General features: G+C 42.3%; 1 protein-coding gene across 2 annotated transcripts in view; it reads right to left on the bottom strand.

Moving 5' to 3' along the window:
• KCNJ15 (potassium inwardly rectifying channel subfamily J member 15) overlaps nucleotides 1-26,193 on the bottom strand; it is a 69,337-nt gene that overhangs the window by 23,019 nt on the left and 20,125 nt on the right. The window contains exon 1 of one of the 2 annotated variants that reach the window (XM_080376654.1): nucleotides 1,079-26,193. This exon is cut by the window's right edge and continues 20,125 nt beyond it. The gene's annotated coding sequence lies outside the window, so the exon portion shown is untranslated. The remainder of the gene's footprint in view (nucleotides 1-1,078) is intronic. The other variant, XM_080376655.1, reaches the window with a different exon arrangement.

Below are 26,193 nucleotides of genomic sequence, written 5' to 3'. Positions count from 1 at the left end.
TTGTTTCTCCCCTCCTATAAGCTGATTATTAGAGAGTGCAGAGAGCATAGTGACATTTTACAACCAAGGATATAAAGAAGACATTTCTGTAATAGCAAATTGCCCCCTTTCCCCCTCAATTTTAAAAAAGAAATCACAGGTAATACAGGAGAACACAGACAGGTAGGTAGGCAGGCACTTGATCAGAAAGACCCTAGAAATGCCTCTAAATACAGCCAAAGGCAAGCGAGGAAGTGAGCTTAGTTAAAAAGTAATGTAGATACTCCTGGTTCACAAAGGAAAGCCAGCTTTGTTCCTTTTTATGATCAGCAGGGAGAAAAAAGGAACTTACCTGTAAATCTCTTTACAGCCTGATCCCTGTGTGAAAACAAAAAGTGAGGCAAAACCAAGCTACATTGAAGTAGAGGGGAATTTGCACCACAGGCTCAGGCTGTGATTACTGAGGATAAGCCAAACCTGTTGTAAACAAGTAGTTTGAAGACACATGCAAAAGTTGGAAGAAAATGAATAATGTTCTCCAACTCAGACGTGTTTACATTCTTTATACCTACCATAGAAAACTTACATAATCTTTTCTTATTCAGATAGGTAACAGGGACTGGATAAAGTTCTAGGCAAGCTTTCCCACTATGTCAATGAAAACTTATTTCTGCACTGAAAAAAAGAACCAGAGCTGACTGAAAGGTATGCTTCTAAGACCCTAAAAAGCACTACAGATTTCTGTAAGGAAAAACCTCTGGCAGTCAAACATTTACAGAGATAGGTTCAGCATCTGCCACCCTCCCCAACATATAAAAATATCAGCCACATACATTACAAACCTCACATTCAGTAGCTTGCATCAGTGGAAAGACCAAACCATGACAGCTTTTGCTTTATCATTGCTAAAATGCCCGTATCTCAAAGTTCACAAGAAGGCATAATCTTATATACATTTTTCTTTTACAGACAGTTTCTAAATCCTTAAATTACTAATATAAGAGGAAAATAGGAAAAGAACCTACTCATTAGCTTTCAGTTCCGCACAGTCTCCAAAGCACTGTTAAGCATGTATGCATTTCTGACAAATACCTCTTACCTGTAAAAGAGCAATGTTCAGATTCCTTACTAGATGTTATCGTCATGACAAGTCAAACAATCTTTTTTATAAAAGGTTGGATGTCTTTTCAACAAAGCATGTGTGCATGGTTAAAAAAAAACCAAAACAAAACACAACCCTCAGAGAGTCTCTCTTCCCTCACTGTCAGTCAAAAACAAGTTGGAATAAGTCTGAGTTGGAATTACCTGAATAAAGAAACTGGAGAGAGGGAGGGAGGAGAGGGAGGGAGGGGGAAAGAGAGAGAGAGAGAGAGAGAGAGGGAAGAAAAAAAAAATAGTCTGAGAGGAGACTCAGTGATGTCAGCAGTATGTCTTAAGGAAACCTACAGCTGAGCCCGGCAAATTTTATAACTACGTTGCACTCAACACCTAGTTACGTGGTAAGCAAATACCTGCTTAAGAGGAAACTGATGTACTTTTAAAGAACGTCAGTTAATCTTTGACGGAACTTTAGCCAGGTTGATCAAAGTCCCTCAAAGGCCTTATTGCCTAAATAAATAAGGTTACAAGTGGCTGTATAATGCTAAGAAAAGAGTAAGAACAAAAAGTCAACAGTATTGATTACCCCTTTCCTGTTGGCAAAAGGGAGGCTGAAACTCATCTGAAGCAAATTCATACTATGGTTGTAACACACTGAGCTGTAACAGCCACGGACGCAGCTGAAATCCCTGACCACCAAAGTTTCCAATCTGTTTGGCCACAACACTCTTTTCCTTTGATGACTTACTCTGGGTTTGCTTCAGTGCCTTTCTGCTCGTTTCCTAGATGCAGAAAGCACAGAGAGTGATGATTTGAATTGGGGAAGGTTCAGCACCCTGAACACATCGAAGAAGACATGTGGATGTTTGCCATCTGTAAAGCCTGTACACTGCTGTTTGTACCACTTGGTATTTGATGGGATTCCCTGAACTGAATGCAAACAGCAGCAGTGAAGGAGAGGTCACTGCAGTACTAGAAAGGTTAATGTGATAGCCCTTGTATATCATTCTTCTGTGTCCATGTTCCCAGAAATACTGCTTCCAGGAATTACATATCTCATTAAGCTAGTCCAATACACCTGTAGCTCAGCATCACCCGCAGGGACATCCCATGGTCCAACCGATGCCAGGTTAACTTCATTCCTTCTCACTTGTGGGAAAGAGGAGATCAACACACGATGAATTGTTTACTAAAAAAATTCTGACCACCTCAAATTCACAGAGAACGCATTACCAAAAACAAAATCTCTCCTTTCCTCAGCAGTGTTGGTAAACAGACATTTAAATGCCATTAACAGACATTAATAATGTCATGATATGCAACCCTAGGAAACTAGAGGCTGGAATTCTGCCGTCAAGTGGTCAGCTGTGTAGGCATTCAGGCAGTGCCAGCAGGCAGCAGCTGTTTTATATTTAAAAGGATAACAGTTAGATGTGATTTTTTTTCCCTTTGCCAGAGACTAAAGAATTTCACACGACTTGAATTCTTCCCCAGATCCATGAACCTGTTGCACTGGTATCTCTTTCTCTATATTTACTATGAGGGAGATGGCAACAGCTCCTATCAGTTTTCATTGTATATATATAGATATATATATATAAAATGCTTGTGAATGTCTTCTTCTCCTTTCAGAGAAGCTCCTTTGTTTGCAGAGCCCTCTGCAATGTCATGGGATAAAGCACCTATACTAGAAACTCTTTTTCGCTATCTGATTAAATTATGTTTAGCTGTAACTGAATTATACATTATTAAACCCCCCCAACTGCACCTTTCCTCTTCTTTCTTCGGACAAAGTTTGGGAAACTGCCCAAATCATAACTGAATATGAATATTCTCATGTGCTAGTCCCATACATCCCCCAAATCAGCATCCATGGCAACATGGTGCTTGTGAAATCATCTGCAGTGTGAAGGGTGGTTGGGAGAGCGTAATATGAGGATATGCTCTGAACGATGCATTTCACATTTTGTGCAACCACACTACAGTTCAGTTTTAAATTTTTGTACTGTTTTGCTAATACCCTGTGGATTCTTATCCCATTCCAGAAGACAGACCAGCAGAGCAGAGGGTAGAATTTAAGTTGTATGAGCATTTCCCAGCTTTGCACGCTTGACTTGAAAATGTAAATACCTTTCTTTGAACACGATTTTCCATTCATCCATTCAGCAGAGAGCTCACAGGTGATCAGGGCTCTGAGGACGAAATGATGACTACAAAACCTGTCTCCCAGGAAGCTGTGAAGAGGCTCCAGAAGATGACTGAGTTGGCTACACTGCTTATGGACATGTAAAACGGTCTTCAAATTTCTCATCCCCCCATTTTCTCTCTGCTTTAACTGTGCTGTCTCTTCCCCAACTTTGCACCGTCTCTGGTTGTTTGTACAAACCTCTCAGTGAATCCCGTCAGGCTGCTAAACCAGACAGAAAGTGTCATGTGTCTGTTCCTTTCTGCAGGGTTACTTTTCTGCCAGTCTAACAATCTGAGACACCCCATCTAGAGGCCACCTGAGTTTGGGAGCTCAGTGAGAGGAGTGCATGGCCAGCAGAGGAAAAGCAGGACATGGGTTACCCCAAGTGAGCAGCCTGCCAATAGCTGTCCCTGCTCAGCTCTGACTCCTCCTTTATTACCAGCAAACTATCTCAGTCAAGTGTTTACTGGCAGGTGACCACATGCTCCAGGATGGTTCCCACACTGCTGCTGAGGTGGGCCAAAAGAAGAAACTAATTTGTTAGTTCATGCCCTCCAAAACACGTAAACTCATGTGTTCTTTCTTCAGCTTTACCTCAGTACTGAAGCTCAAGAATCTGCCTCCTTACAGCAACAACAGGTAAGAGTTCAAAAGTTTGGCTAAGATAAGTTGAAATACTTATCCAAAATTCTTCAATCAATAAAGCTGAGCAGGAAATCCCATGATGATAAGGGGCTTGCTCAGGGCATTTTCAGTTCTTATGTTGGCTCTGGTTAAATTTAAGTTAGGAAAAGAGACAATAAAACTAGAATCCCTGGCAGTAAAGTTAGTCCTACACATCAGATCTGCACCTCCAACTTAACCTCCATCAGAAAGTTAGTTCTTTTACTGAAAAAGTTCTTTGGGCTTTTCATGTGGAGTGTGACCTGTGTGGAGAGCTCATGAGGATGTCTGCAGTGAGAATGGGGAAAAGCCACAGCAACAGTGACACTGGCACTCTCTCTTCTCCTTTGTTTCTGTGAGCCCCAAATTCATGACTTAAAAATTAGACACAGGATATAAAGCAATTGGGATTGGTATATAAAACCAGACACAAGACTAGAAATGGACCTTCTGCAAAGTGAGGTTAAAATGTCCTGAGCAGAGATGTCACCTGAGAACCGCTGAACACCTATTTGTACTTTATGTACATATCTGTGTAAAGCTGAGCCTTGTCTACTCCTGCGCAGATTCTTAGAAGTACTGAGGAGCACAGCTCCCAGAGGAATCACACTGGTGACTGGACACTGTTGCATACATGATCTCTCAGGACTCAGACTCCCTCTGTAACACTGGGATAATAGTACAGCCAAACCTTAGAACAAATGCAAAAAAGATGGGAAGGAAAAGCACAAAAAATTATCTCTTGTAATAGCGCTTTTATTTTTAGTGCACCCTCCAAGTCAAAACAATTTCGTAAAGTGTTCAGTTCTGCTGGCTGGAGGCCAGAACTATTCTGCCATGATTCGTGGTGCTCTGCATTCTGCAGCCATTTCAGTCCTGCAGCCCAAACACTGCTTTTATATTTCAGTACTAAACTGATAGAACTTAATGTTTTCTGCATGTACCAGCTGGCTTTTTACCTTCATCTACACAAGTTATTTTTTTCTATTTTTATTGTAGGCTTTTGAAAAACTGCATCAATAATAGCAAGGCTTTCAGTAAGCAGAAGGGTGAGTGAAAAGCTGGCAGGAGTCCTGCCTAAGTTGTCCATGGGCTTATTACTTCAAAATGTGTCTTCATTTGAAAGCAAGTACTGTAAAACCAATGCAACAGAAACTGTCCACTTCATATTAACAATAACAAAGTATAACACACAATGCAGAACTAATCCCAAATACCATTTTGTCAAGAATTATTTGAATTACACCTTGTCATTCAGTATGTGACATGTCCAGGATTAAAAGTACATTCACTAAAAAGGGTAAAAAAGCCACACATTGTTATGCACATGAAAGAATTTGATTTTAAAAGTAAGAAACTAACTTTAAAATTATTTTCCTGTTCATGAACTTACTAGAAGACACCCTGCAGCTAAGGTTTCAGTGACTTTCTTGCGTGGAAATAGAAATACATACTTTTCAAACCAGAAGACTGAATAAGAGACATTCAAATATTTAATCCAAAACTGGTTCTTGTTAAACACAAAGAAGCTCTCCTGTGACTTTGCGCTCTCTTTACTGTATGTTTTCTCGAATTGCTTTAAGATATTCTCCTATTTTTTGTTTTTTTGCCCTGTGCAATGAACTATTCATCTAAACTGTAAATCAAACCATTCATCTGCTTCTTATTGATCAGGTTCTTGATAAAAAAAAAAAGAATTGAAAGGGCTAAAGTTCATTACACAAATTCCCATGCGATTAGGTAAAACATAGGACCTGAAGGTGCTGTAGGAAATGCAATTCTCCAAGCACATGAATGCTAAGGGGCACATGAATCTTCACATTCCAGCGAAATCAGAAACCATGCTCTCACAGCATTATGTGCTCTTAGGACAGTCAATACACATTTTTCCATCCTCTTTCTTTTGTTGCCTCTTTGTTGACATTGCAACAGCATCTGCACCAAGGAATTCACAGCACATTACCTAGGCTGCTACGGTTTAAAGTGGTGGTTTGCGTACAAGCACTCCGCCATGTGTTCTTTGCATTATGAGAGGTTGTGGCTGAGACCGTCGTTCCAAAGGAAGATTCGTGCACATGAAAAACATATAATTGGAATGGGGTTTTATTCCACTTGATGAGCTTCACACGGAAGGATCTGGCTGAGGAGGGCCCAGCTCTGTTCTCAATGAAGCAAGCAGTGACCTTTGTGGAAACCCTGTTACTGCAGCAGTTAATGCTTTCAAAAGCTTCAAGTTCACCCCAAGTAATTTGGATCTGAGAGGACTGCAGTTGCTGAGATGTGTTTTATCTGTTCACATTAGGGGAGGTGGTTGCTCTTCATCCAACTGGCTTGGGGTTTCAAAGCCTCAGCAAAACTGCTGTCCTGCTGGGGATGGAAGGACTTTGACAGCAAACCTCGGCTTCCAAATTTAAGCACCTGCCTAGGGGTGTCACTTCTTCATGACAAAAGTACTGACAAGTTACTGCCCAAGATGTCAAAAGGATTACCAGGTAGCAGAAAGCTCTGGAGAAAAAGCAGCCTCCTGAGAAAAGACACTCATTCCCAGGCATGTTTGGCTGCCTTCTCCCCAGCTGTGGAAATGAACATCCTCCGGTTTTGGTTCTAGCCCAGAGTCAGGGCAGATTCACAAGCAGGAATTCAAATCCAAGCTGACTTTCTACACTAGAGTGAAAATTACAATAGGCTTCAGATCCAAGAGGGATTTTAACTTCCCCTCCCCCGTGAATCTGGCCAAAATGTCCGAAGCAGTCAAAATTCAGCTCAGATTCCTGGAACTGGGCCACATGACTTCGCTTTCTGAAACACTGTGGTGGGTGCATGCTCAGTTTGCCACATCATGAGACAGCAGGATGCATAAAGCTATCCATACGGATGATCTGCTCACATTGCTGGTAACACCCCAGCAGGCAAAGATGCTTCCTGTAGCACTTCTATGCTCATTCTTACGAAAGCAAGATCAGACAGCTTTCCAGGTCACTCAGGTTGTAGCTTTAACATGACATTGGTTTTATTGCAATAGGATCAGATCCACAGTCATGGAGAGCTAAGCTCTGCAAGACCCAATCCTGAAAATTGCTCTTAGCTACAAGCAGTATATCTGGCCTAAGAAATGGCCCAGGGTTATGGTCCAGAAGAGCTGCTCCAGGGGATGTTGGGAGAAACAGGGCTGAAAGCAGTCAGCTGTGAGAACCACTGACTCAAAAAAAAGAGAGACAATTTTCTCTGATCTAGCACTTTCCTCCACTTGACCCATGATGGTTGGTCCCCTCGGTGTGCCTGTGGCTTCTCCTCAAGTGTGAATTTCCCTAGTTAGAGCTGTCCTGATGACCAGAAATCTTTCTGGAAAATGCTGGAAAGCCCCAGCTTCTCAGTTGTTGCATCCCTTCTTCTATTGATGTTTTTTCTCTGGCACAAAGAACATTCCTCAGTCAAAGAAAAACCTGCATATGCATACCTCCTAGCTATATCCTGTCACATATCTTCAGTAGCACACTTTGAAGGACAGCAAGGGAAAGGGAAATCTCTCCTAGTCAGATTTCAGTTTCTTGGGGTCACTGAATCTGCAGAGTCCGCTCTGAATTTTCCACCATGGGGCCTCAATCTCTAGTTCTGAAACACATTTCATAGCAGTCCACAGCAGGTAGGTTAGTCTTTTTCCTTACCTTTAAAACTCAGCGATATTTTAATGGAGCTCTGCTTTGGAGTGATTTGAGAAGTACTTGGAATAGGCAGCAATAAAAGCCTTTTGAAAATACACATTATGTACTTTCTTCACCGAATTTCTTTGAGCTGTACAAACCTGTGATTCTTTAGGATAAAAACGTGGCATTACTATTAACCAGTTTCAGATGCCAAGACTAGATGGCCTCTCAGGAAGCAGTACTAAAAAGGCAGAACAAATTAAGCAAGTAACTGTGCATTTTAAATGTCTTCATGGAAAATAACTGCTGGCTTGAATGAAAGGAAGCGTAGACTTTTTCCATACTTTATCAAAGATTATGAAGCGAACCTACAAACAACTACTGAGGTTGTTGGCAGAGCGTATGACACTACTAAAGTGCATGAAAAGAAGGTAATAAAGGGAAGGGTAAAGAATTTTCAGTACACGGTGTATGTACAAAGACTACCCCCAGGCTTACTATCACCAACATAGATCATGGCATCCCTACTACGAAAAGGTTAGGAAAGTGGTCTTCCAAAAGCAAAGGGCAAACATTTGTCCAGACAGTGCTAAAAAGCCTCAACTTTAAGATTAAATGTTGTAGAAAGCAGAGTTGCCATCATTTAATCTACTGAACTCAACTCTGAGAGGAAGTAAAATATAATCCATGATATTACAGGGGAAGAAAATGATTGTTTTGTGAGAAGATGATGGCACAGGGGTGCTGGCTGCACCCATTGTCACTGTGATTGCACCACAGTTTCCATCGCAACCTCCTGTTTTCATATACCATAAGCATTGCAAAATGCTGACCTTTGGGGCTGCATTTTTCCATGCTTGCTCCGTGCCCCAAAGGTGAATTCTTTCAGAAAGTCTGAGCAAAATCTTTTCAGGGACCGTGGCTGTTATGTTTTGGCTGTTGCCAGCATGGCTTCCCCGGGGCAGATTGTATAGCAACTTCTTTGTTCCTCTGAGCTATAATAAATCCTACCATCCATCATGTAAAGCAGAAAATGAAAAGCATGAAAAACAAATCAGAGCTCTCCTGATTTCAACTTTTGCAAGGACTGTTTAAGCTTGCAAATGGCAGCAGGTAAAGAGAAGAGAGATTTAACTGGGAGGTACTGAACCGAGCAAAATTCTTCTCTAAAGATAATTGCTGACTACCGTATTCACATCAGGAACACTTGGGTTACAGAAACAGCTATTGACAAATGATGTTAAATACAGTCTTCAAAACATGGCAACGTGACAAACCTGTGACAGGAAACTGTATTTTGTCCCTTCGGGTGTCTGTTAGATGAGACACTTGCTTTTCTCAAGCAGTTCATTAAGAAGTAAAAGGGTGCATGTTCCCATGCACTGCCATGTTAGCTGGTTTCCTAAAAGGCTGGGTAAGTCAGAGCCAAGGGCACTAGATGCTCTGGATTTTTCAAGACACTTGAAGGAGCCTTAAAAGATGGGCATAGATGCTGAACTATAGGTACCCATGCTCGAAAATGCAGTCTCAGGGCTTTAAAGACCACAGACTATGCGTTAGGATAGAGATGATGGGCAGCACTTAAAGCCAAAACCAATCCCAAAACAAAAGAATGTCTACTATTTAGACATAGTGCCCAGGTGGCCTCATATACCCCCCCACATTCTCATGATTTTATCATTCATGGAAAATATGTATGAAAGGTACTGTACAGACAGGAAAAGCCAGTCTCCTTACAGGCCGCAATACAGACTAGAGCTGCCAAAAGGTCTCTGGGAGTGCAAATGTATTTGTTTCAGTAGGTCTACTCTATGAGGATACACACCCTCCAGGTTACAGCTTAATTTGGTGCCAAGTTGCTGGTAGAGAAAATCTGGTTGCCATATGATCTTCCTTTAATACTGCTGAACAGTTGGTTAATATTCAGTTCTATGTTCATCTCACATGGTTTAGTCTTATAGGGATTTCAGTCACAGATTTTAAGGTACAAGCTGCATGAAAATCTGGGATAGGCTTTCTGGAAACAGATAGGATGGCTTCAGTAAAACATCACAACCAGTGTACAGAAGACCAAACAAGTTACAGTGAAGCCTTAATTTATGCATCAAAACTTTTGCAGGCAATCATGAATGATTCTTTAAATTCCTTCTTTCTCTGCATCTCCCAGGCTATCAGCAGATATGGGGAAAAGAGCAGCACTGCTGCTTGTCCCTGTCTGGGGACTTGTTCCTCCACTGAGTCCAGTTTGGCTACATCCCTGCATAGTGCGTCAGCCTGCTTAGCTGGAACCATTCAGACCAACCCTTTCAGTCTGTTTCTTGTTGAACTGACCTTGGCTGAATTTGCATGACTATCTCTGGTGTTCTGTTATCTGTTTGATTTCTGCAGTATTCCCACCATCATAATCTTTTCAGATTCAGTCGTTCCCATGCCTTGATTTCACCTCTTATCCTCCTTTCACTTTCCTCATTTGTCTTCAAATGATTGCACTTTACGTCTACTATTGTTCCAACTTCAGCCTTTGAGTGCCTGATTATCTGCTTTCCTTGACTGTATTTTTCAGTCCACAAAAACATACTGTTCACAGGCTGTCTTGATACAGTAGTATTTGACATTAAATATAATGCTTTAATGCAATACTTTTAATCTCAAACACAACAGAATGACTAGCAAAGATGAAGTTTACAAGGAACACAAAATAATCTGCTTGTTTTATAACTTCCTTTTCCTAGCTGCAACAATTAATCTACATGACAATTAATATTAAATAATTCCTCCGGTTTTGTATGCTATCTAAGAATGTGTGTCAGATATTCAATTACACCTGCACATGGACCTTAACATCAGACCATCTGTGGCTTTGTTCTCTAATACATCTAGTATTTGTAATACCTGATTAAAAGCAAAAAGAACGATGGTGAATTCATACTGTTTTGTCATTCACTAAAGTTTTATATGAAGCAATTTCTTAATGCCCATAAGGCCTTATGACACTGTTGTGTAGGAGCTCGCACACAGCTTTTATCAGTGCATTTATGCGGAGCACCCTATATTTCTCCTGCTTCCCACAATATATCTCAGCTGAATGCTGTGATGAATCCAGCAGAAACAGTGACTGGAGTCACAGTGGAGTGTCTCCACCCTCCGTACTTTTCCATGTACTGCTGGAGTATTGATACCTTGTCTACTGCAACATACCCTGATTTGAAGTCACACTGTCTCTTCCCCCTACTCTGCAGCTAACTGCAGCATGTTGACAATTGATTTCACCAGGACAATCAACTCATACCTCTGGATTGCTTGGAATGAAAGCAACTCTTTTCATCAGGGGTTCATTCAACTATTTTCTCTATTCAGCTACCTTGAACTTCCACTTGCTCCAATATACCTTTTCAGATATTTTTTTATTTTCTGCTTTGGCAGAGTTTGTCCCTAAAAGGCCAACTGTGATATTTATCTCTTCTTGGAGGACATCTGCTTTTAACTCTTTCTTGGAGCATAGTTTTCTGATGAAGGAACTGAGCCCATTCAGGAGTGTCTACTATGTTTGCATTGCAGGGTGGATTGCAAGCTTCTAAGGCTGGCTAAGGCAGGCTTCAAAATACATCCTTGATATTTACTTCACCTTTGTGGTATGTGGTTCACCACTCTTTCCCCCCTCTAATTGTTGGTGTTATTGGCTCAACTGCATTTCCACAGAAATTAACCTTTAGCACACTGCCCTTTGTGCCTTGCTTTCTTGATCTTCCCTCAGATCTCTCCCTGCTTGTCTAGCCTCAGAGCTCAATTTTCTGCAGGATACTTTTACTTCTTTTGTTTCACTTCAGCCTTGGCTTGTTTACATTTTCCCCATATTGCCTTGTTTTATTGCTCCTCTAGACTGTTGTTAACTATGCGTACTTTCCATTAACTTCCTTCACTTTGTTTTTTGTCACTTTGTTGAGTATATATCACAGCTGATCTGTGGTGAGATTTCCTCATCCTTGCAATTCAGTGGCCTGAAAAGTCACCAAAACCCACCTTAGAGGACTGCCTCCAAGAGCTATCCTTTAACACAGTCCTGTACTTGGACACAGGTGGTTCGAGGTGCTTTCCCCAGGTGAACAGATGCAGGAAAGCCCTGTACCTTGACTGAAGCCATAAGGTTTCCACTGAATAACATGGATAAGATGGTATTGAGCCAGGTGTGGGGGACACACAGACTCCATGCAGGCAGCTCACAGAGCTACACAGGTGACTTTGTGTCAGAGGACAGCCTGAGTTCCCACCTGGGTGATGGAGTCTGGCTTGCTTTGGACAGCAAGAGTGCAACATCTGGCCCTGGCCACACAGTGGGCTCTGACGTGGCTCTCCTTCCTGCTGGACAAAATAGGCTGACCAAAAAGACACCCTCTCTGTCCAGAAGAATGCAATGAGCCACACTGACTTTTTTTCTGGAGCTTAGCCATCAGGCTTAGGCCATGGAAAGGGCTCTGGATTTCCAATAAGTTGAACCTCCAGGAATCTGGAACTATCAGAACTGAGTGAGACAATTTAATTCCAGCATTGGCAAGACAGTATTTGGATGCAACACATTACAAGATGTCCTGCCAGTTCTGGTTTTGGGCACACACTCTGAAGCAGGTGAATCCTTCCTTATTTGTAGTTCCACAGCAAGTAAAGTGTTTCACAGAGCTCTAGCAAAGATGAAACGAGCTGGCTGCTAGAAAGAGAGGGCTGAGAGAAGTGGTCCATCTAAAAGAGCTACTGTACCTGTTGCCAGAAGTTTCTGAAATGAAAGCAAATTACATTAAAATAAGTGTAGTCTACATCTATATCTGCATTGAGATAGGTACCTATATGTAAATAAAATGTGAATCTCTATACATTCATTTGTACTAGGTGCCATGTGTTCTGCGTGCATGTGTTTTGTGTGCATGTGTACTTTCCAGAAGTGAACTTTTCCTACTTTCCTTGGCAGACCAGATCACTTTCACCTCCTGTGATCCAGATACCATGGTGTCGGAGAAGGAATGAGTCCTTTCTTCTACTTGGTTTCTGGAACTACTTCACTACAGACTATTTCTCATTTTTATATATCTGTTCCTGACACACTTGCTCATCAAAGTACATCTCTATCTCCCTCACTCTCCTATTGTCATGTTAAGAGTAGGCTGAGTGTTGTGGACTTTGGCAAATGAGTCTTGAAAAATGAATCTTAAGAGCTTTGATATACAATAAAGAAGGTTGGGCTGGATGGTGTTGCCAAGCTTTGAAAAGCTTCTGTAAAAATGTACGTTTTCCTATAGTGCTACAAAGCCTATATTTACGTAATAGACTGTTGAGAGTCCAAAGGAGCTTCTACAAAATTTCTGGTAAATAGTATTTGTTTTAAGAATTGATATACATGCCAAAAACAATACACTACATTTATCAGCTTGGAACTATTACAATCTTTTCAGTAAATAATATCCTGGTTTCTGAAAAAGCCTAAAATGTGTATCTAGTCCAATTGTGTCACCTCTCATTTCCTTCAAAGAGGGGGAAAAAGGCAAAGCTAAGTCTGAAATTCTGGTTTGAATTAACTGCCACTTTATCTCTAAATGACCTCTTCGTGCAAAGCTGTTACTGCAATACTGTCTCTGAGATCATTCAGTCATCTCCGACCCCTGCAATGTGTGAGTACAAGGTAGTTAATACTATCAGCACTATCATCTTGCATTTGTGCAGGACTTCTCATCCAAAATGTTCTAGCTCCTTGCAGGGTGATCCTCCCGTTGGGGACTAGGCTGCACTTTTCAGGGGCAGACTGTAGGTGCTGTATTAAGTATTGCAAATTCCCCAACAATGTCAGGTGGAATTATACACTTTAACTCATTTCAGTGTGCTACTCTTAAAACAAATAACCCTTCCTAAGGTGAAAACCAGCAACAAGTGCTCTGAAGTGCTGCACAGCTATTGAGAGAAGGAAATCAAGAATATTCCAGGTCTTATTCTCAATTCCACTCACGTTTTTTTTACACCTCTCTGGCAGTATGGAGACATCTAAGAGCAAGAAAGGTTCAGACCCTCTAACAGAAAATGCAGGGCTACAAAGGGTACTTAAACAGAGAGACTTGGTTATTCAAGCTGTGATAGAGCCCTAATTCCTGTCAGGAAAATCTGGTGTGGTAAAAGGTTGAATACTTCAATTGGGATGGTTAAAAATCTGATTAATTTTCTTCATTACAATGAAGGTAATTTAAACTCATTACACTGTTCCTTACTGTCAGTCATGCCAGCCCCTCACTCTCTCCTCTCAGCCATGCACCCACAAATACCTTTCCACACCAGTCCATTTATTCCTGGTCACTCCTCCTCCTTGCTTTTCTCAGCAGACAGGGGCTCCTCTTCCCAATGGCATCTCCTGAGTGTGTCAGCAGTCAGTTGCTGAGGACTGAGAAGCTCGTCCCACCTTCCTTCTGCCCCACTGGTTACTGAAGCTCAGTCGTTTCTTCTAGCTGGACCCGTTCCTGACTGCTCCTGCAGCTTCCTAGCTCTCGGCTGCTGGAGAAGGTTGAGGTGGTGAGCCGGAGAGCTGGAGAGCAAAGAAGAAAGAAGAGAATTTATACTTTGGTATTTTGGAAGCTGGAATCCAGGGAGAAGCTTAAGAACGTGACTTGAGGCCAAAATGCTTGGCTCTCCAGTTACAGAGCAGAGGGAGACAGGTTTATTCCTATCGCAACACTGTGGCCCATGTCTTGTTGAGAGCTGCCAGCACTGGTGATGCGTGGTGGCTTCAGAGGAACCTCTCCTTCACTCATCTGTTTTCTGCAGCACTGTGGGAGGAAAGGGATAATAGGAGAATTAGCAGCACTGCAAGAAACTTGCCTGAGATAGAGCGGTCTAGTGTGGAGCATAATACATACCACATTATGAGATTGTGTGCCTGGAAGTTATTATCGGGACATCTGGAGGTTACAATTCCTCCTGTCATTGTCCTCCTCAACTGTCCTCCCTTCCCCTCATTCCAGCAGAATTGTGGCCCTCAAACTGTTAATTTGGTCTTTGACTACTATTTCATTTATCCCAGCTGCCGAGTTAGGAGGAAAAAGAAAAAAAGCAGCATCTCACTGAAAACAGATGCTGCGTCTGTACTAAGCAGATAAATTGAATACATAAAACATGGGTTGTTTACAATGTTGATTCTTTGTAAAGTTTTAGTGTTTCTATCCTTGATATTAAAATTCCAAGTACATTGTATCACTTTAGTTTTGATCCATCTGGATTAGGGAAATAGCCCGTTGGCATTTCTTATGAGTACTGTAAATTAAATGGACTAAAAATTTACCACAGAGATGATAGTAAGGAGAAAAAAACTCGAGAACTGCTTTTACTCCTGTAGAACATATGCAGCTTTTCTAGTCCACATTTCTCCACTGTCATTTACATTTCTATGCAATTTCTTTCTATATCCAACATGTATAACTTTAATTCATTGAACTAAACCACACACTCCCAAGACAGACCTGCATACACACACAGAGGAATACAGCTCCATGCAGAGAGGCTGGATTAAAGCTGTTCCAGCATACTCTTTCTCAGAGTTTGCTGACTCTCCAGCAAACAGCAGCAGTATTTTGCCATCCTGTTAGCAGAACTGGGACAAACACTTACCTTTGTTTTAGTACAGTGCAATAGTCAAAGCTGACCCTACAGACTCTGAGATAAAAACTGATCTTTTTGTTGGAAACACCTGATCAGTGTTTACAGTTCTATGGAAATAGAACAATGTACATGCTACAATAACCTTGAAAAGTCAAATGAGAAATGCCTGTGATTTTCAGATGTCGAAGTTAACCAAGGAATGATCTTTGCAGCTTCTTAGATCTATTGAAACAGTCTTTTCCTTAGGAAAGACAGACAGGGAGTTTGCGGTCTGCTAGGGCCAGCAGAATTTGGAATTTGTTAAAGTTTCTAGATTTTGTGCCTCAGGTTACATTAAACAGAATATGTATATGAAAGCATATTGGTGTCTACATTGATGTATGCTGATTTTCATCTCAGTAATAGGAAAAAAAAATTACAACAAAAATGGTCTGGCAGCAAAGCTCGCTTCAGACATGGTTAGGGACATGTGAGTGAAAGAAAGAGCTAAGGTCAAAGTCAAAGCATGGCAACTGCAGAATTTCATGCACTACATGTTTATACATGTTTTCATCTCCTTCCACCTCCTTTGGCACTCATGGTGTCTCCCCCAGGCAGATCCAAGCAAGATGCCACAGATATCCTGGCAATCACTCCATCTGGGGGTCCAGGCTGGAGTAGCAGTGGGATATGGGGAGGGAGCGGTGGTGGATTCTCACACCACAGGGCAGCTCCAACGATGGATCCTTGTGATGCTTTTGTTAGGTTCTCTGCATAGGACTTAGATGGCTCAGTCACTGTTTTGCCTGATTCTGTGAACACTGTCTGAATGGGCAGAGATGTGAAAAGGAAAGTCTCTCACACTTCTCACAATACATGATGGGGCAAGATTTGCACCGTTCTGTTTGGAAAGCAGGTGTAAAAGGGAGCTACGTGCTTGAAGCAGGTCAATTGGCTAGTTTTAATTTGCAGATAGGCATCTGGTTTTCTTTGTATAGCCAAAACTGAGATCAGAGATTGTTACTGGTGTTAGGGAGTTCGGAAAAGCACCCATTAGAACACCCTTGCATGCTCTCCAGGAGAGAGCAGGAAGGGAAGCCCTGATCTTTTGCATTCTTCTTGGCGAAATCACCTAAAATCTGGAAGTCTGGTGTCATCCAAACCCTTCTGGAGTCAAACCTAAGTAGCCTCAGAAATTGCTGTAGCCCTGTTGGAGATAAGGGCTTTCTACTCTGTCCTGCTGCTTTACCCCTGGTTTACTGGACAGCATGAAAGAATGTGCTTATGGGGGCATCCAAAATTTAGCCCTTGGGAGCTCAGGCCGTCAGAAGTACCCTTTTGCAGACCTCTTCTGAGCACAGTCACACACTATTTTTGTGCAAATGAGGCCAGGCTTTTGCAGTGGTTGGAGATGGTGCCTGTAGTTTATATAGCTGTCAGCTGACTTATATTCTCCCTCAAGAAGTGGGATACCTGAGTGGCTCTCCTCAGTCACAGAAGGCTCTCCTCAGGAATAATACCAGACCATGCAGAAGCAGGCTGAGCAATGAACTCGTGTGTTCCTCCCTCCTGCACAAACTGGCTGTTGAAAACTGCCATATACTAAAATGAAGCATCACAGGTACATCTTGTGAGGGGGCCTGATTCTGTAAGGGTGTCATAAGTGTCCCGACCTAAACACTGACCTGAACATTAACCTTGTGGCAGTATAGGTAAAGAAATTGCCTAGTCCTCTGTTAGCCTAGGCAGGAACTCAGGGCTTAGCTGGTTACAGCAGGAAAATGCTGGCTATGTGCAGAAGCAGACCTGTGTGTCTAATGAGTTGCTCTAAACTAATTACAAGCCTAGTTGAGTTGCATACCAGTCACTTCAAAAATAACTTCACTTGTTAATGCACCTGTACTGGGGAAGGGAAATGGATTGCCAGGCAAATGATTTCCTGGAACCTACTTTGTGGTGGTCTGACTTGAGAGTGGTTAGTGGGGCTCAGTTTTACACATGAAGAAATGAATTCTTTCCTGTTTGGATTTGAGCAACAGCAATTGTTTTTCCCATAGATCACTTGGTTATAAAATCAATTACTCAGTCCACTCCTTTATCAAATAAAACTTTTTATTTGCTTATATTCTCCTTGTCTCAGTCACTGGGCAATTTTTTTCAGCTAAAACGGCATTTAATGAGACTATAGCTATAGCATAAAGACACTCTTGACAAATCCATTAACTGCAGTGGCTGTTACAAAGTCCCTTCCTTCTGCTTCTTGTGAAAACTAAAACTCAGTGCCAGTGTGACACCCTAGCAGGCAAACTCAAGAAACCAAAGGAGGCTGCAGCAGACAACTGAAATCTGGTAGTATTTTTACTGATTAAACTACATTATGTTTTCCAAAGAGCAAAATCTATGCTTGTTTTTTTGGAAGATATTATGCCAATGGTAGAAATTATGACTGAAAGCACATGACAAATCACTTCTGGTATCACAAGGGCCAAGATTCATCACTTGTTCATCCGACAACCTGCAATGTGCAAGTACAAAAGCTGTCTGTGATGCAGCAGGAACCACTGTGGTATTAAATCTTTGGTTCAAGAACATAATCTTCCACAATGTTTAACACAACAGTAAGATTCCTGTTACGTATGAACTGTATTCTGGCTACTTTTTAACCATTCTTAGTGAGCAAAATCCTGAAAACATATACAGAGTCAGCTGTTAAGTAATCATAGGATGAATTCCTACCCTTAAGCAATTGCCCTCACTGTTCCTACATCCTTCGTCAGCAATTAGAGGTTCAGAGTTTAACTGAGGATCTAACCAGCTTTTTGCAAATGTATGGAGACAAATCCTGTTCATTGGCTCATTCACTGACAGACCTGCATGAATCAAGCCATCATGATCTGCCTGTTATCATAGGGACTGAATGAAAGGCCATTCAGTTCAGTGGTGAGTGAGCACTGCTATGGCAGAAGGTAGTGAATTGGGCCTTTATCTCAGAATAAATCAGCACCATGCAAGGGAGATGGGAATGCAATTGCCAGTTTAAACTGTAGTGTAATTTTTATTTTATTTGACAGCTTTCAAACTATACACCCTGCAACCTTTTGCAAAAAATCAAGACTTGACTGTCATACCAGGGTCTTGGAAATGTCTCTCAAATAATACCAGAAATAATTAGAAAGTGTAAAAGTACAGTTTGCACTGAGAAAAAATAAATTAGGGTATAGTGATCAGATTTTCTAGGTGTCAACATGAAGATCAAGGTCAGAAAACTGAGTCAAACATCCTCAGCTATCTTTTAACACAAGACCCTTTTTTTCTTGTAGTGCTGCCATAGCAAAACAGATGCTAGAAATTCTCACTCCAAAACTCTTTGCTTTTCATCCAGTTTTAAAGCTGTGGTGATGTTCCAAGTTAAACTCACAAAGGAAAAAGAAATATGCTGGTGTTTTCATTGTAATATGAATTTTCCATTGAAGATGTGGTTGAATTAACAGTTCATTTTTTAACTATTACTTTAATTTGCTGCTTGTGGTCAGCAAATTTTTTTCTTTTTATAAAAGTCATGCCTGAGTCCTATGCCTTTTGAGACACCTCGGCATAAAATGTTTTAAAGGGAAGGGAACTGTCTAATTATATGTCTGTAAAGTGGCTAGAGAGCTTCATTTGTGTGGAGTAAAATAAATAGAAAATGTGGAGGAATGTGCTGCTAAATGAATGTGGACATACGCATCTTGTTCCCATACATGGGCAGTAATATTAAGGTGTTGGGAGTGATTCTGAGTCTAGACATCCATTATAGGCTTTATATTTTCAACCCCTCTTTTAACTTGTGCCTGGAGTAACTGATGCATTCACGCACTAGGACACATTTACAACAAGGCAGAAGGAAACATTTCCCCCCTGCCTTTTTTTCCTCCTTAGCATATGGAAAGTAAAGAGAATTTTGTGCTTTTTGATTACAAATTTCCCCTGCTTTATTTACCACCCAAGTCCTATCCTTTGGGGTTCTCCAGTTCTGATCAACAGTGGGGTTTCAGAGCCTGGGATGCAGAAACCCCTTAGGATATTTTAAATTGTGGACCATTTTCAAAGAGGTAACTCATAAGGAATTCAAGGCTGCTGGGTCCTCTTTAGCCGGACAATCAATGCAGAGTTGTAATCTTAATGCCAATGTCTCTGTGAGTATGTGAGAGGGACAAATGCAGCTCACGAGCCTTTTCTTTTATGGAAGGTAATAGAAACTGAGAGAGGTTAAGCCTATGGCACACTGGAGAGAGAAGAAGCTGGCAGCAGGAAGCAGAGAGGAGGCAGCCGACTGAGACCCCCATCTCGAAGCTAAATAGGAAAGCAGTGAATTTGGCTTATTGAAAAAATGGAAGGGCCAGTAAGGCTGTCGACTGTGAAAAGCGGGGAGGAAGGGCTCTGGGGAGCAAAGATGACTTTTCCCTCTTTCACAATAATAGTTGTCTACCTCCAAAGAAGGAGTGTTGGACAGGAGCTGCACTTCAGCTCCTTCCAACCTGTTATATCCCAGGGTATGGCTACTAAATACATATATATATATATATAGTATGACAAGGCAATATGAAGAAACCTCAGGTGCCCTGCGCAGACCCTGACGGAATAAACATTTCAGCTACATTTAATGAAGCTAAGTCTATTTAGAAGCAGAAGCAGTTGTTGGAGACTTAGAGTGAAAGCACAGGCCAGCAAACCTTAAAACAGCCCAGTGCCTTTCCCCAGGGTATGCTTTCCCCAGGCTGTAGTAATGACACTAGACTGTAACTAATGAAACAAGACTTTTTAGTGATGGCTGGATAAAGTTGCCTGGGGGTTCTGTTTTCTTGCCTAAGGCAGCACCAGAGGGAGCCCAGATAAGGTTGTCTGGGTGGTTTGACTAGGCATTTTCCCAGGTTGTGTTCTTTTCAGTTCCACTTAGAGTCTACATTACACAGATGTTTAGAGTTTCCTGCAATCTGCAATACTGATTCAGGAGCTTTCTTGCCTAAGTAATAGTGGTGCACATTCAGAAAGATTTCCTTTACTTGATTGCACTGGAGTTTTTAAAGATTTCTGAAATTTAGTTTGGGCTTGAAAGTTATTTCCCTTTTCTCTGTGCAATTGCCAAACAGGAGTGTGAAGAAAGAGCCCTGCAAGGATCCCACTGCCCTTATGCCATGCCTGACCACAGAAGTTAACAAACTTCAGATAATATACTATATAGGTACACAACACTTTTTCAGTCAGTCCTGATACACCGTTTAATCTGGGAAGAAACAGGACACTGTTCTAACAACATAAGAAAACCACACACAGTGCAATAACTCATGAAGTGAAAAGCATCACTGCCAGGTTAAAAATAAGCTTTGGAAGACGGACATCTGCTACTTTTTCTGTCATCCATGCCATTTCTGTATTTATAACTGCATATATAGGTATATATGGGCCTAACAAAATACAGTGTCTTTTGCCTTTCAAAACTTAACCCATCTTCCATACTACAACATTGTAATACTATTCAGATCAGTTACATCTTAATCTAGATTCTGTCAAATACACTTGTACCAAAATATGCTTTGATATCAAAAAAGTAAAATAACCTTGGCTCCTGAATTCCACTCAGAAGTACTTCAGTTCTCAGAAGCCATTGATTCTACAGCCTCCTTTTAGTCTTTGTCAAATTCTTCTTCACAGTTAAGAAGTGGATTTTCAAGAGTTTTTATTCTGAAGGGTATCCTAACGTCTGGCACTGGAGAAGTGCATGAAGGCTCGCTGCTCTTTTGGCAGTGCCTCTTCAGCCATATTTCATAGAATCATTTAAGTTAGAAAAGACCTTTGAGGTCATCAAGTCCAACTGTTAACGCAGGACTGCCAAGTCCACCACTAAACCATGTCCCTAAGCATTGCATCGAGGTATTTTTAAATATCTCCAGGGATAGTGATTCCAGCACCTCCCTGGACAGCCTCTTCCAATGCTTGACCACCCTTTCAGTAAAGAAATTTTCTCTAATATCCAATCTAAACCTCCTCTGGTATAATTTGAAGCTTTTTCCTCTTGTCCTGTTGCTAGTTATCTGGGAGAAGAGACCAACATCCACCTGCCTACAGCCTCCTGCCAGGTAGCTGTAGAGAGCAACAACATCCCCCCTCAGCTTCCCCTTCTCCAGACTAAACAGCCCCAGTTCCCTCGACCACTTCTTATAAGCCTGGTGCTCCAGACCCTTCACCAGTTTTGCTGCCCTTCTCTGGACACGCTCCAGCACCTCTACATCCCTCTTGCAGTGAGGGGCCCAACACTGAACGCAGTTTTGGAGGTGCGGCCTCACCCATGCCAAGTACAGGGGGACGATCACTTCCCTAGTCCTGGTGTCCACGCTGTTTCTGATACAAGCCGGGATGCTGTTGGCCTTCTTGGCCACCTGGGCACACTGCTGGCTCATGTTCAGCTGGCTGTCACCCAGCACCCCCAGGGCCTTTCCCACCAGGCAGCTTCCCAGCCACTCTGCCCCAGCCTGCAGCATTTCATGGGGTTGTTGTGACCCAGGTGCAGGACCCAGCACTTCTCCTTGTTGAACCTCATACAACTGGCCTTGGCCCATCCGTCCGGCCTGTCCAGATCCCTCTGCAGAGCCTTCCTGCCCTCAAGCAGACCAACACTCCCACCCAGCTTGGTGTCATCTGCAAACTTAGTGAGGGTACATTCAATCTCCTAGTCCAGATCATCAATAAATATACTAAACAGAACTGGCCCCAATACTGACCCTGGGGAGCAGCACCTGTGACTGACTGCCACCTGGGTGTAACTCCATTTACTGCTGTTCTTTGGGCTCAGCCGTCCACCCAGCTTTTTACCCAGCATAGAGTACACCTGCCCAAGCCATGAGCAGCCAGTTTCCTACCCAGGAATCCTCCTCTGGCCCTTGTAGTCTGTAGGTTCAGCTCCCAGCCCTCTCTCTCCTTTAATTTTTCCCTAAAGAAGCTGAATTTGAACTAGACTCTGTTCTATTTTAGTGTAGCTCTCTAGATATGAATGATGATTTACAACTGTTACTGGTTTAACCAGAAGCAAACTGTGCCCTCATGACTGGTGATTTTTATATTATTTGACTGCAGTGAGCACAGTTGCACTCAGGGAGCAATGACTCATCTCAGTCCAGCGAAAAGGGTTTCCTCTAGAAAGAAAGACTCAAGGCTGAGCTGTAGGTTTTCAACCAATTAAGATCCTGGCTCAGCATCAGATTTGAGCAGGTACTTCACTTGTACTTAATGTATCACCTTGTTCAACAAGGCACAGAAGCTTGTGACACTCTCCACTGAGATTAATTCCATAGAAATATATGCCTAAGTACTTTGCTAAATGTGTGGACTTCAGCACATATGGTATAATTACATGTTTATCCATATCTAGGCTTCCCAAGCTGTAGGAAACAAACTAATTTGAATATCTCAGAGGTGCATGTGGGAATTTAAGAAAAGTCTGTGGGCAGATAGCTGTGGCAGTCAGATCCTAGTGGTAGGAAAGGGAAATAAAAAGATACAGCTGGAAGGTGGCCGATGACATTGAAGAACAGACTTTGTAGTAAAGATGTGCCATCAGTGACCTTGTCTGTGTGCTGGGTCTCAAGAGCTTGATGCTGCTCAGCACAACCTCTACATGCTCTTGGTGATCCTTGTAAGCCAAAGCTAGTAGGGTTTAACAAGAGAGAGGCTAGTGAAGCCCCTTCTTTCCTTGCTTTCAGCACACTGCTCCAATAAGCCTCAACCCCCCTTTATTTCCTTTGTGTTGAAAGAAACCACCACCTCAACATGCCAGTGAATAACATACTCTGCCTCTTCCTGTTGCTGCATGAGAGAAAGATGACTGTGTACCTACCACCTTTGGGGAATTTTTTCTTTCCCAGCTTTGAACTTCTTCTAAGAGGCCCTGAGCAAACCCATCTGTCCCTGAACTGTAACTGTGTGGACCTGTACTACTGTATTGCCATTACTAGTCACAGGCCATAAGCTTGGTACCAAGGCTGCAAAGCTTGACTGAGGCTTTTGAGCCTTGCTCAGGCTGAACTGCAGTTTCACTTGCCTGCAGCTTTCTTTTATTTGGTTTAACTGTGACAATAATTACTGTAATTGACCAGGTGTCTACGGCTAATTTGTTCTACTTTTGTTCATCTTCGTGTGGTACAGCCATAGATTTAAGTGAAGTAACTGCTTGCTACTTCTGTCTATACAGAATGAGGTATTTACGACTCCAAAATGATGATGTCCCATAAAGAAATAGTGTCCTTATATGACAGCAGAGGCCTTGAGAAGTGGAGACACAGGATGCAGCATGAAGGAGTACAGGCATGAGACGACAAGAGATGGGGCACAGGCTTTGCATTGGCTATAAACAACTCACCAATGGTCAGTTAAAGACATGCCAGACCTGGATCTGGACACACACAATTTTAGGATAAACAAAGAAACACTATCTAACATATGTAAAAGGCCCTATATATGGTATATTCAGATGTATCAGGGTGCTGCAGACCAACACAGACAGAGCAAGGGTGCAACAGCATGTTAGCAAACACAAAAGTGATCCCAAGTGGATCCTAGAGTGATGAAGAAGAAACCACCAGCACAAACATCATTTTCCTTCCAGAGGACTCTGCATGCTGACAGTTCTCTAACCCCACCACTACAACAAGGAAAGTGCCAACTTTAGTACCCAGAGGAATGGTGGAGACGTGAGCATAACACCAGGAAAACAGGCAGAAACTAAGAATTATATAGAAGTCAATTTGAATCCACGTTTGTTATTTCTCCTTCTGTAACTATTAGATCTGGACTACTTGTGATTAGATTCTTTAGTTTTCAGTAAATTCATGGATTTATTGCTACTTAAGTGTGTTTTCCCTTTGCCATAGACAAGATTTTAAAAGAAGCTTTGTCAGCTGCGTCTTTTACTCCCAGCACAGGTCTCAAGTCAAGAGGAATGAGATCTATGAATTCAGACATGTATTTCAAGTTTCATGTAAACCAAATGGACAGATATATATAAAAATACACATATTCAGATCAAGCTTGGGGATAAGTGTTTTCCCTATCAGAGGTCTAAATGCAGCATTAGGTTAGAGACCCGACAGTGCGTGCTATAAATAGGACATGGGGCAGGGTTCAGCTCCAGCACTGGTCAGGTCCTCTCTCCGCTGAGCCCATGCACAGGGACTTGTTTTGATCAAACTTTCCTTCCCATAGTCCAGGGGTCCTCAAACTTTTTAAACAGGGGGCCGGCACGCGGATGAAGTGGCAGGCAGTCATCTGCGGCTGCTTGGTTTACTCCCCCAACCCCCAGCGGGGGGGGACACGGGATGGGGGGGGTCTGTAAATACCAGGGGCCGGATTGAGGACCCTGGGGGGCTGTATCCAGCCCACGGGCTGTAGTTTGAGGACCACCATAGTCCATCCAATTCTCTTCTTTCTCACTATAGTTCAGCATCCATGCAGCTGAAATTGCACCAGAGTGGGCTGTTCAAGTAGACTGGCCCAACAAGAGCAGATCAATAGCACCAAACAGTCCATGCCAGGGACCTCACTGTCCTTGACTATCCAGTCAGTGAGTTCACTTTAGCCTGGGTCTGCAGAGCGAGCGCCATCAGTGACTGCATACCCCATGCACACCTCCCAGGCAGGCGCCATGCAGAACCAGTCTGGTTTGTTCATTCTGACCCCTACAAAAGCAGGCTAAGTGTAGGTTCTGGGGACACCACCCTCAGCAGCATGTTCCTGAGCCAATCTAAAATGCCCATACAGGTGGTGGCACCCTCTAATAGTCCTTATCCACCACGACCATTTTCCTAAGAAGATTACCCTTTCAAATTACTCCTGGGGCTTTCCACCTCTTGTTAGCCTTTGAGGTTGCAGTCTCAACTGTTCAGCTGCATGCTTTCTCCAGCCTCTGACTCCTCAGCTGTGTACACAAGCTCCCAGGGAAGTTATTTTGCTGTTCCAACTGTTCCACTTGAAACAGTTGAATTTTGGTGATCCCTTCATGGTTTAGAAACGGACAGTCAGTGGTTTGATTTATAACAGTAAATTGCTTCAAAGGGTGAGCAGCATTCCACTTGCTATCAGGAGAGTATGAGCAACGTTTTGGCAAGCAGTAAACATAACATTATTTTGTTTTGCCAAAGTTTAAAATGCATCAAGCCATCTCTGAATTGGTTGGAAAGGTGCACGCATTTTAAAACTCTGCATCAAGTTAATATTCTCTTTTATATTCAAGCCTGCTTGGGGAGAGTGTTGTATTTAAATTACAGACAGGTTAAAATTCACATCCTATGTTTAAGGAGAAATCAGCATCAAACATTTTTTATAGACTGTTTACTGGTCAGTCTTACAAGCAATGGGGAATTTAAAACACAAACCAAAAGAAAAGAGACTTACGAAGTGAATTTAGCTTCATAAGGCAACATTTCAGATGGAAAAGCCAAGTCTACAGAAAGGCAGAAAGCCAAAACTAAGTACTTTGTTAATGTAAATAAAAAAAATCAGTCTACTGGTGATTTGTGATTAATTAACTGAGCGCTGAGGCACATGAACTCAGCAAAAAAAAGATGCAGTTACAAAACAGTTATCTGTTGGCACAGTTATTTTCATTTTCACAAAGCTACTGGATAGCAGGGATAATTATTTACTGCACGAAGTGCTGTCTAAGCTTCAACAAGTTCACCCTCACAGCTCCAGCAGTCAGCGTGGGAATAGGCAGTTAATGGCTGGACAGCCAAACCTGCTGGAGCTCCTGGTTAGCGCCACATGCCCTCACACGGTGACACTGTGGAGGGTCTGGGGTCTCAGTGGGGGCAGTGGGACTGGCCTCAGGAACTCCCGATTCCCCATCTTGTGCTAAATCTCTGTCTCTCAGGAGGCTGCAAAAGGGGCTGGCTGGATTACCTTTCACCTTACCGGAACATGAGGGGCCTGGGCAGCCAACTGTCCAAAATGGATCCTGTTGCCTTGTATTCCCATTTAGTTCACTGA

The sequence above is a fragment of the Falco punctatus genome (assembly GCF_963210335.1).
Source record: "Falco punctatus genome assembly, chromosome: 2".
NCBI lineage: Eukaryota > Metazoa > Chordata > Aves > Falconiformes > Falconidae > Falco > Falco punctatus.
The sequence above is the reverse complement of the archived record's forward strand: the minus strand, read 5'-3'. Positions and strand labels throughout refer to the sequence as shown.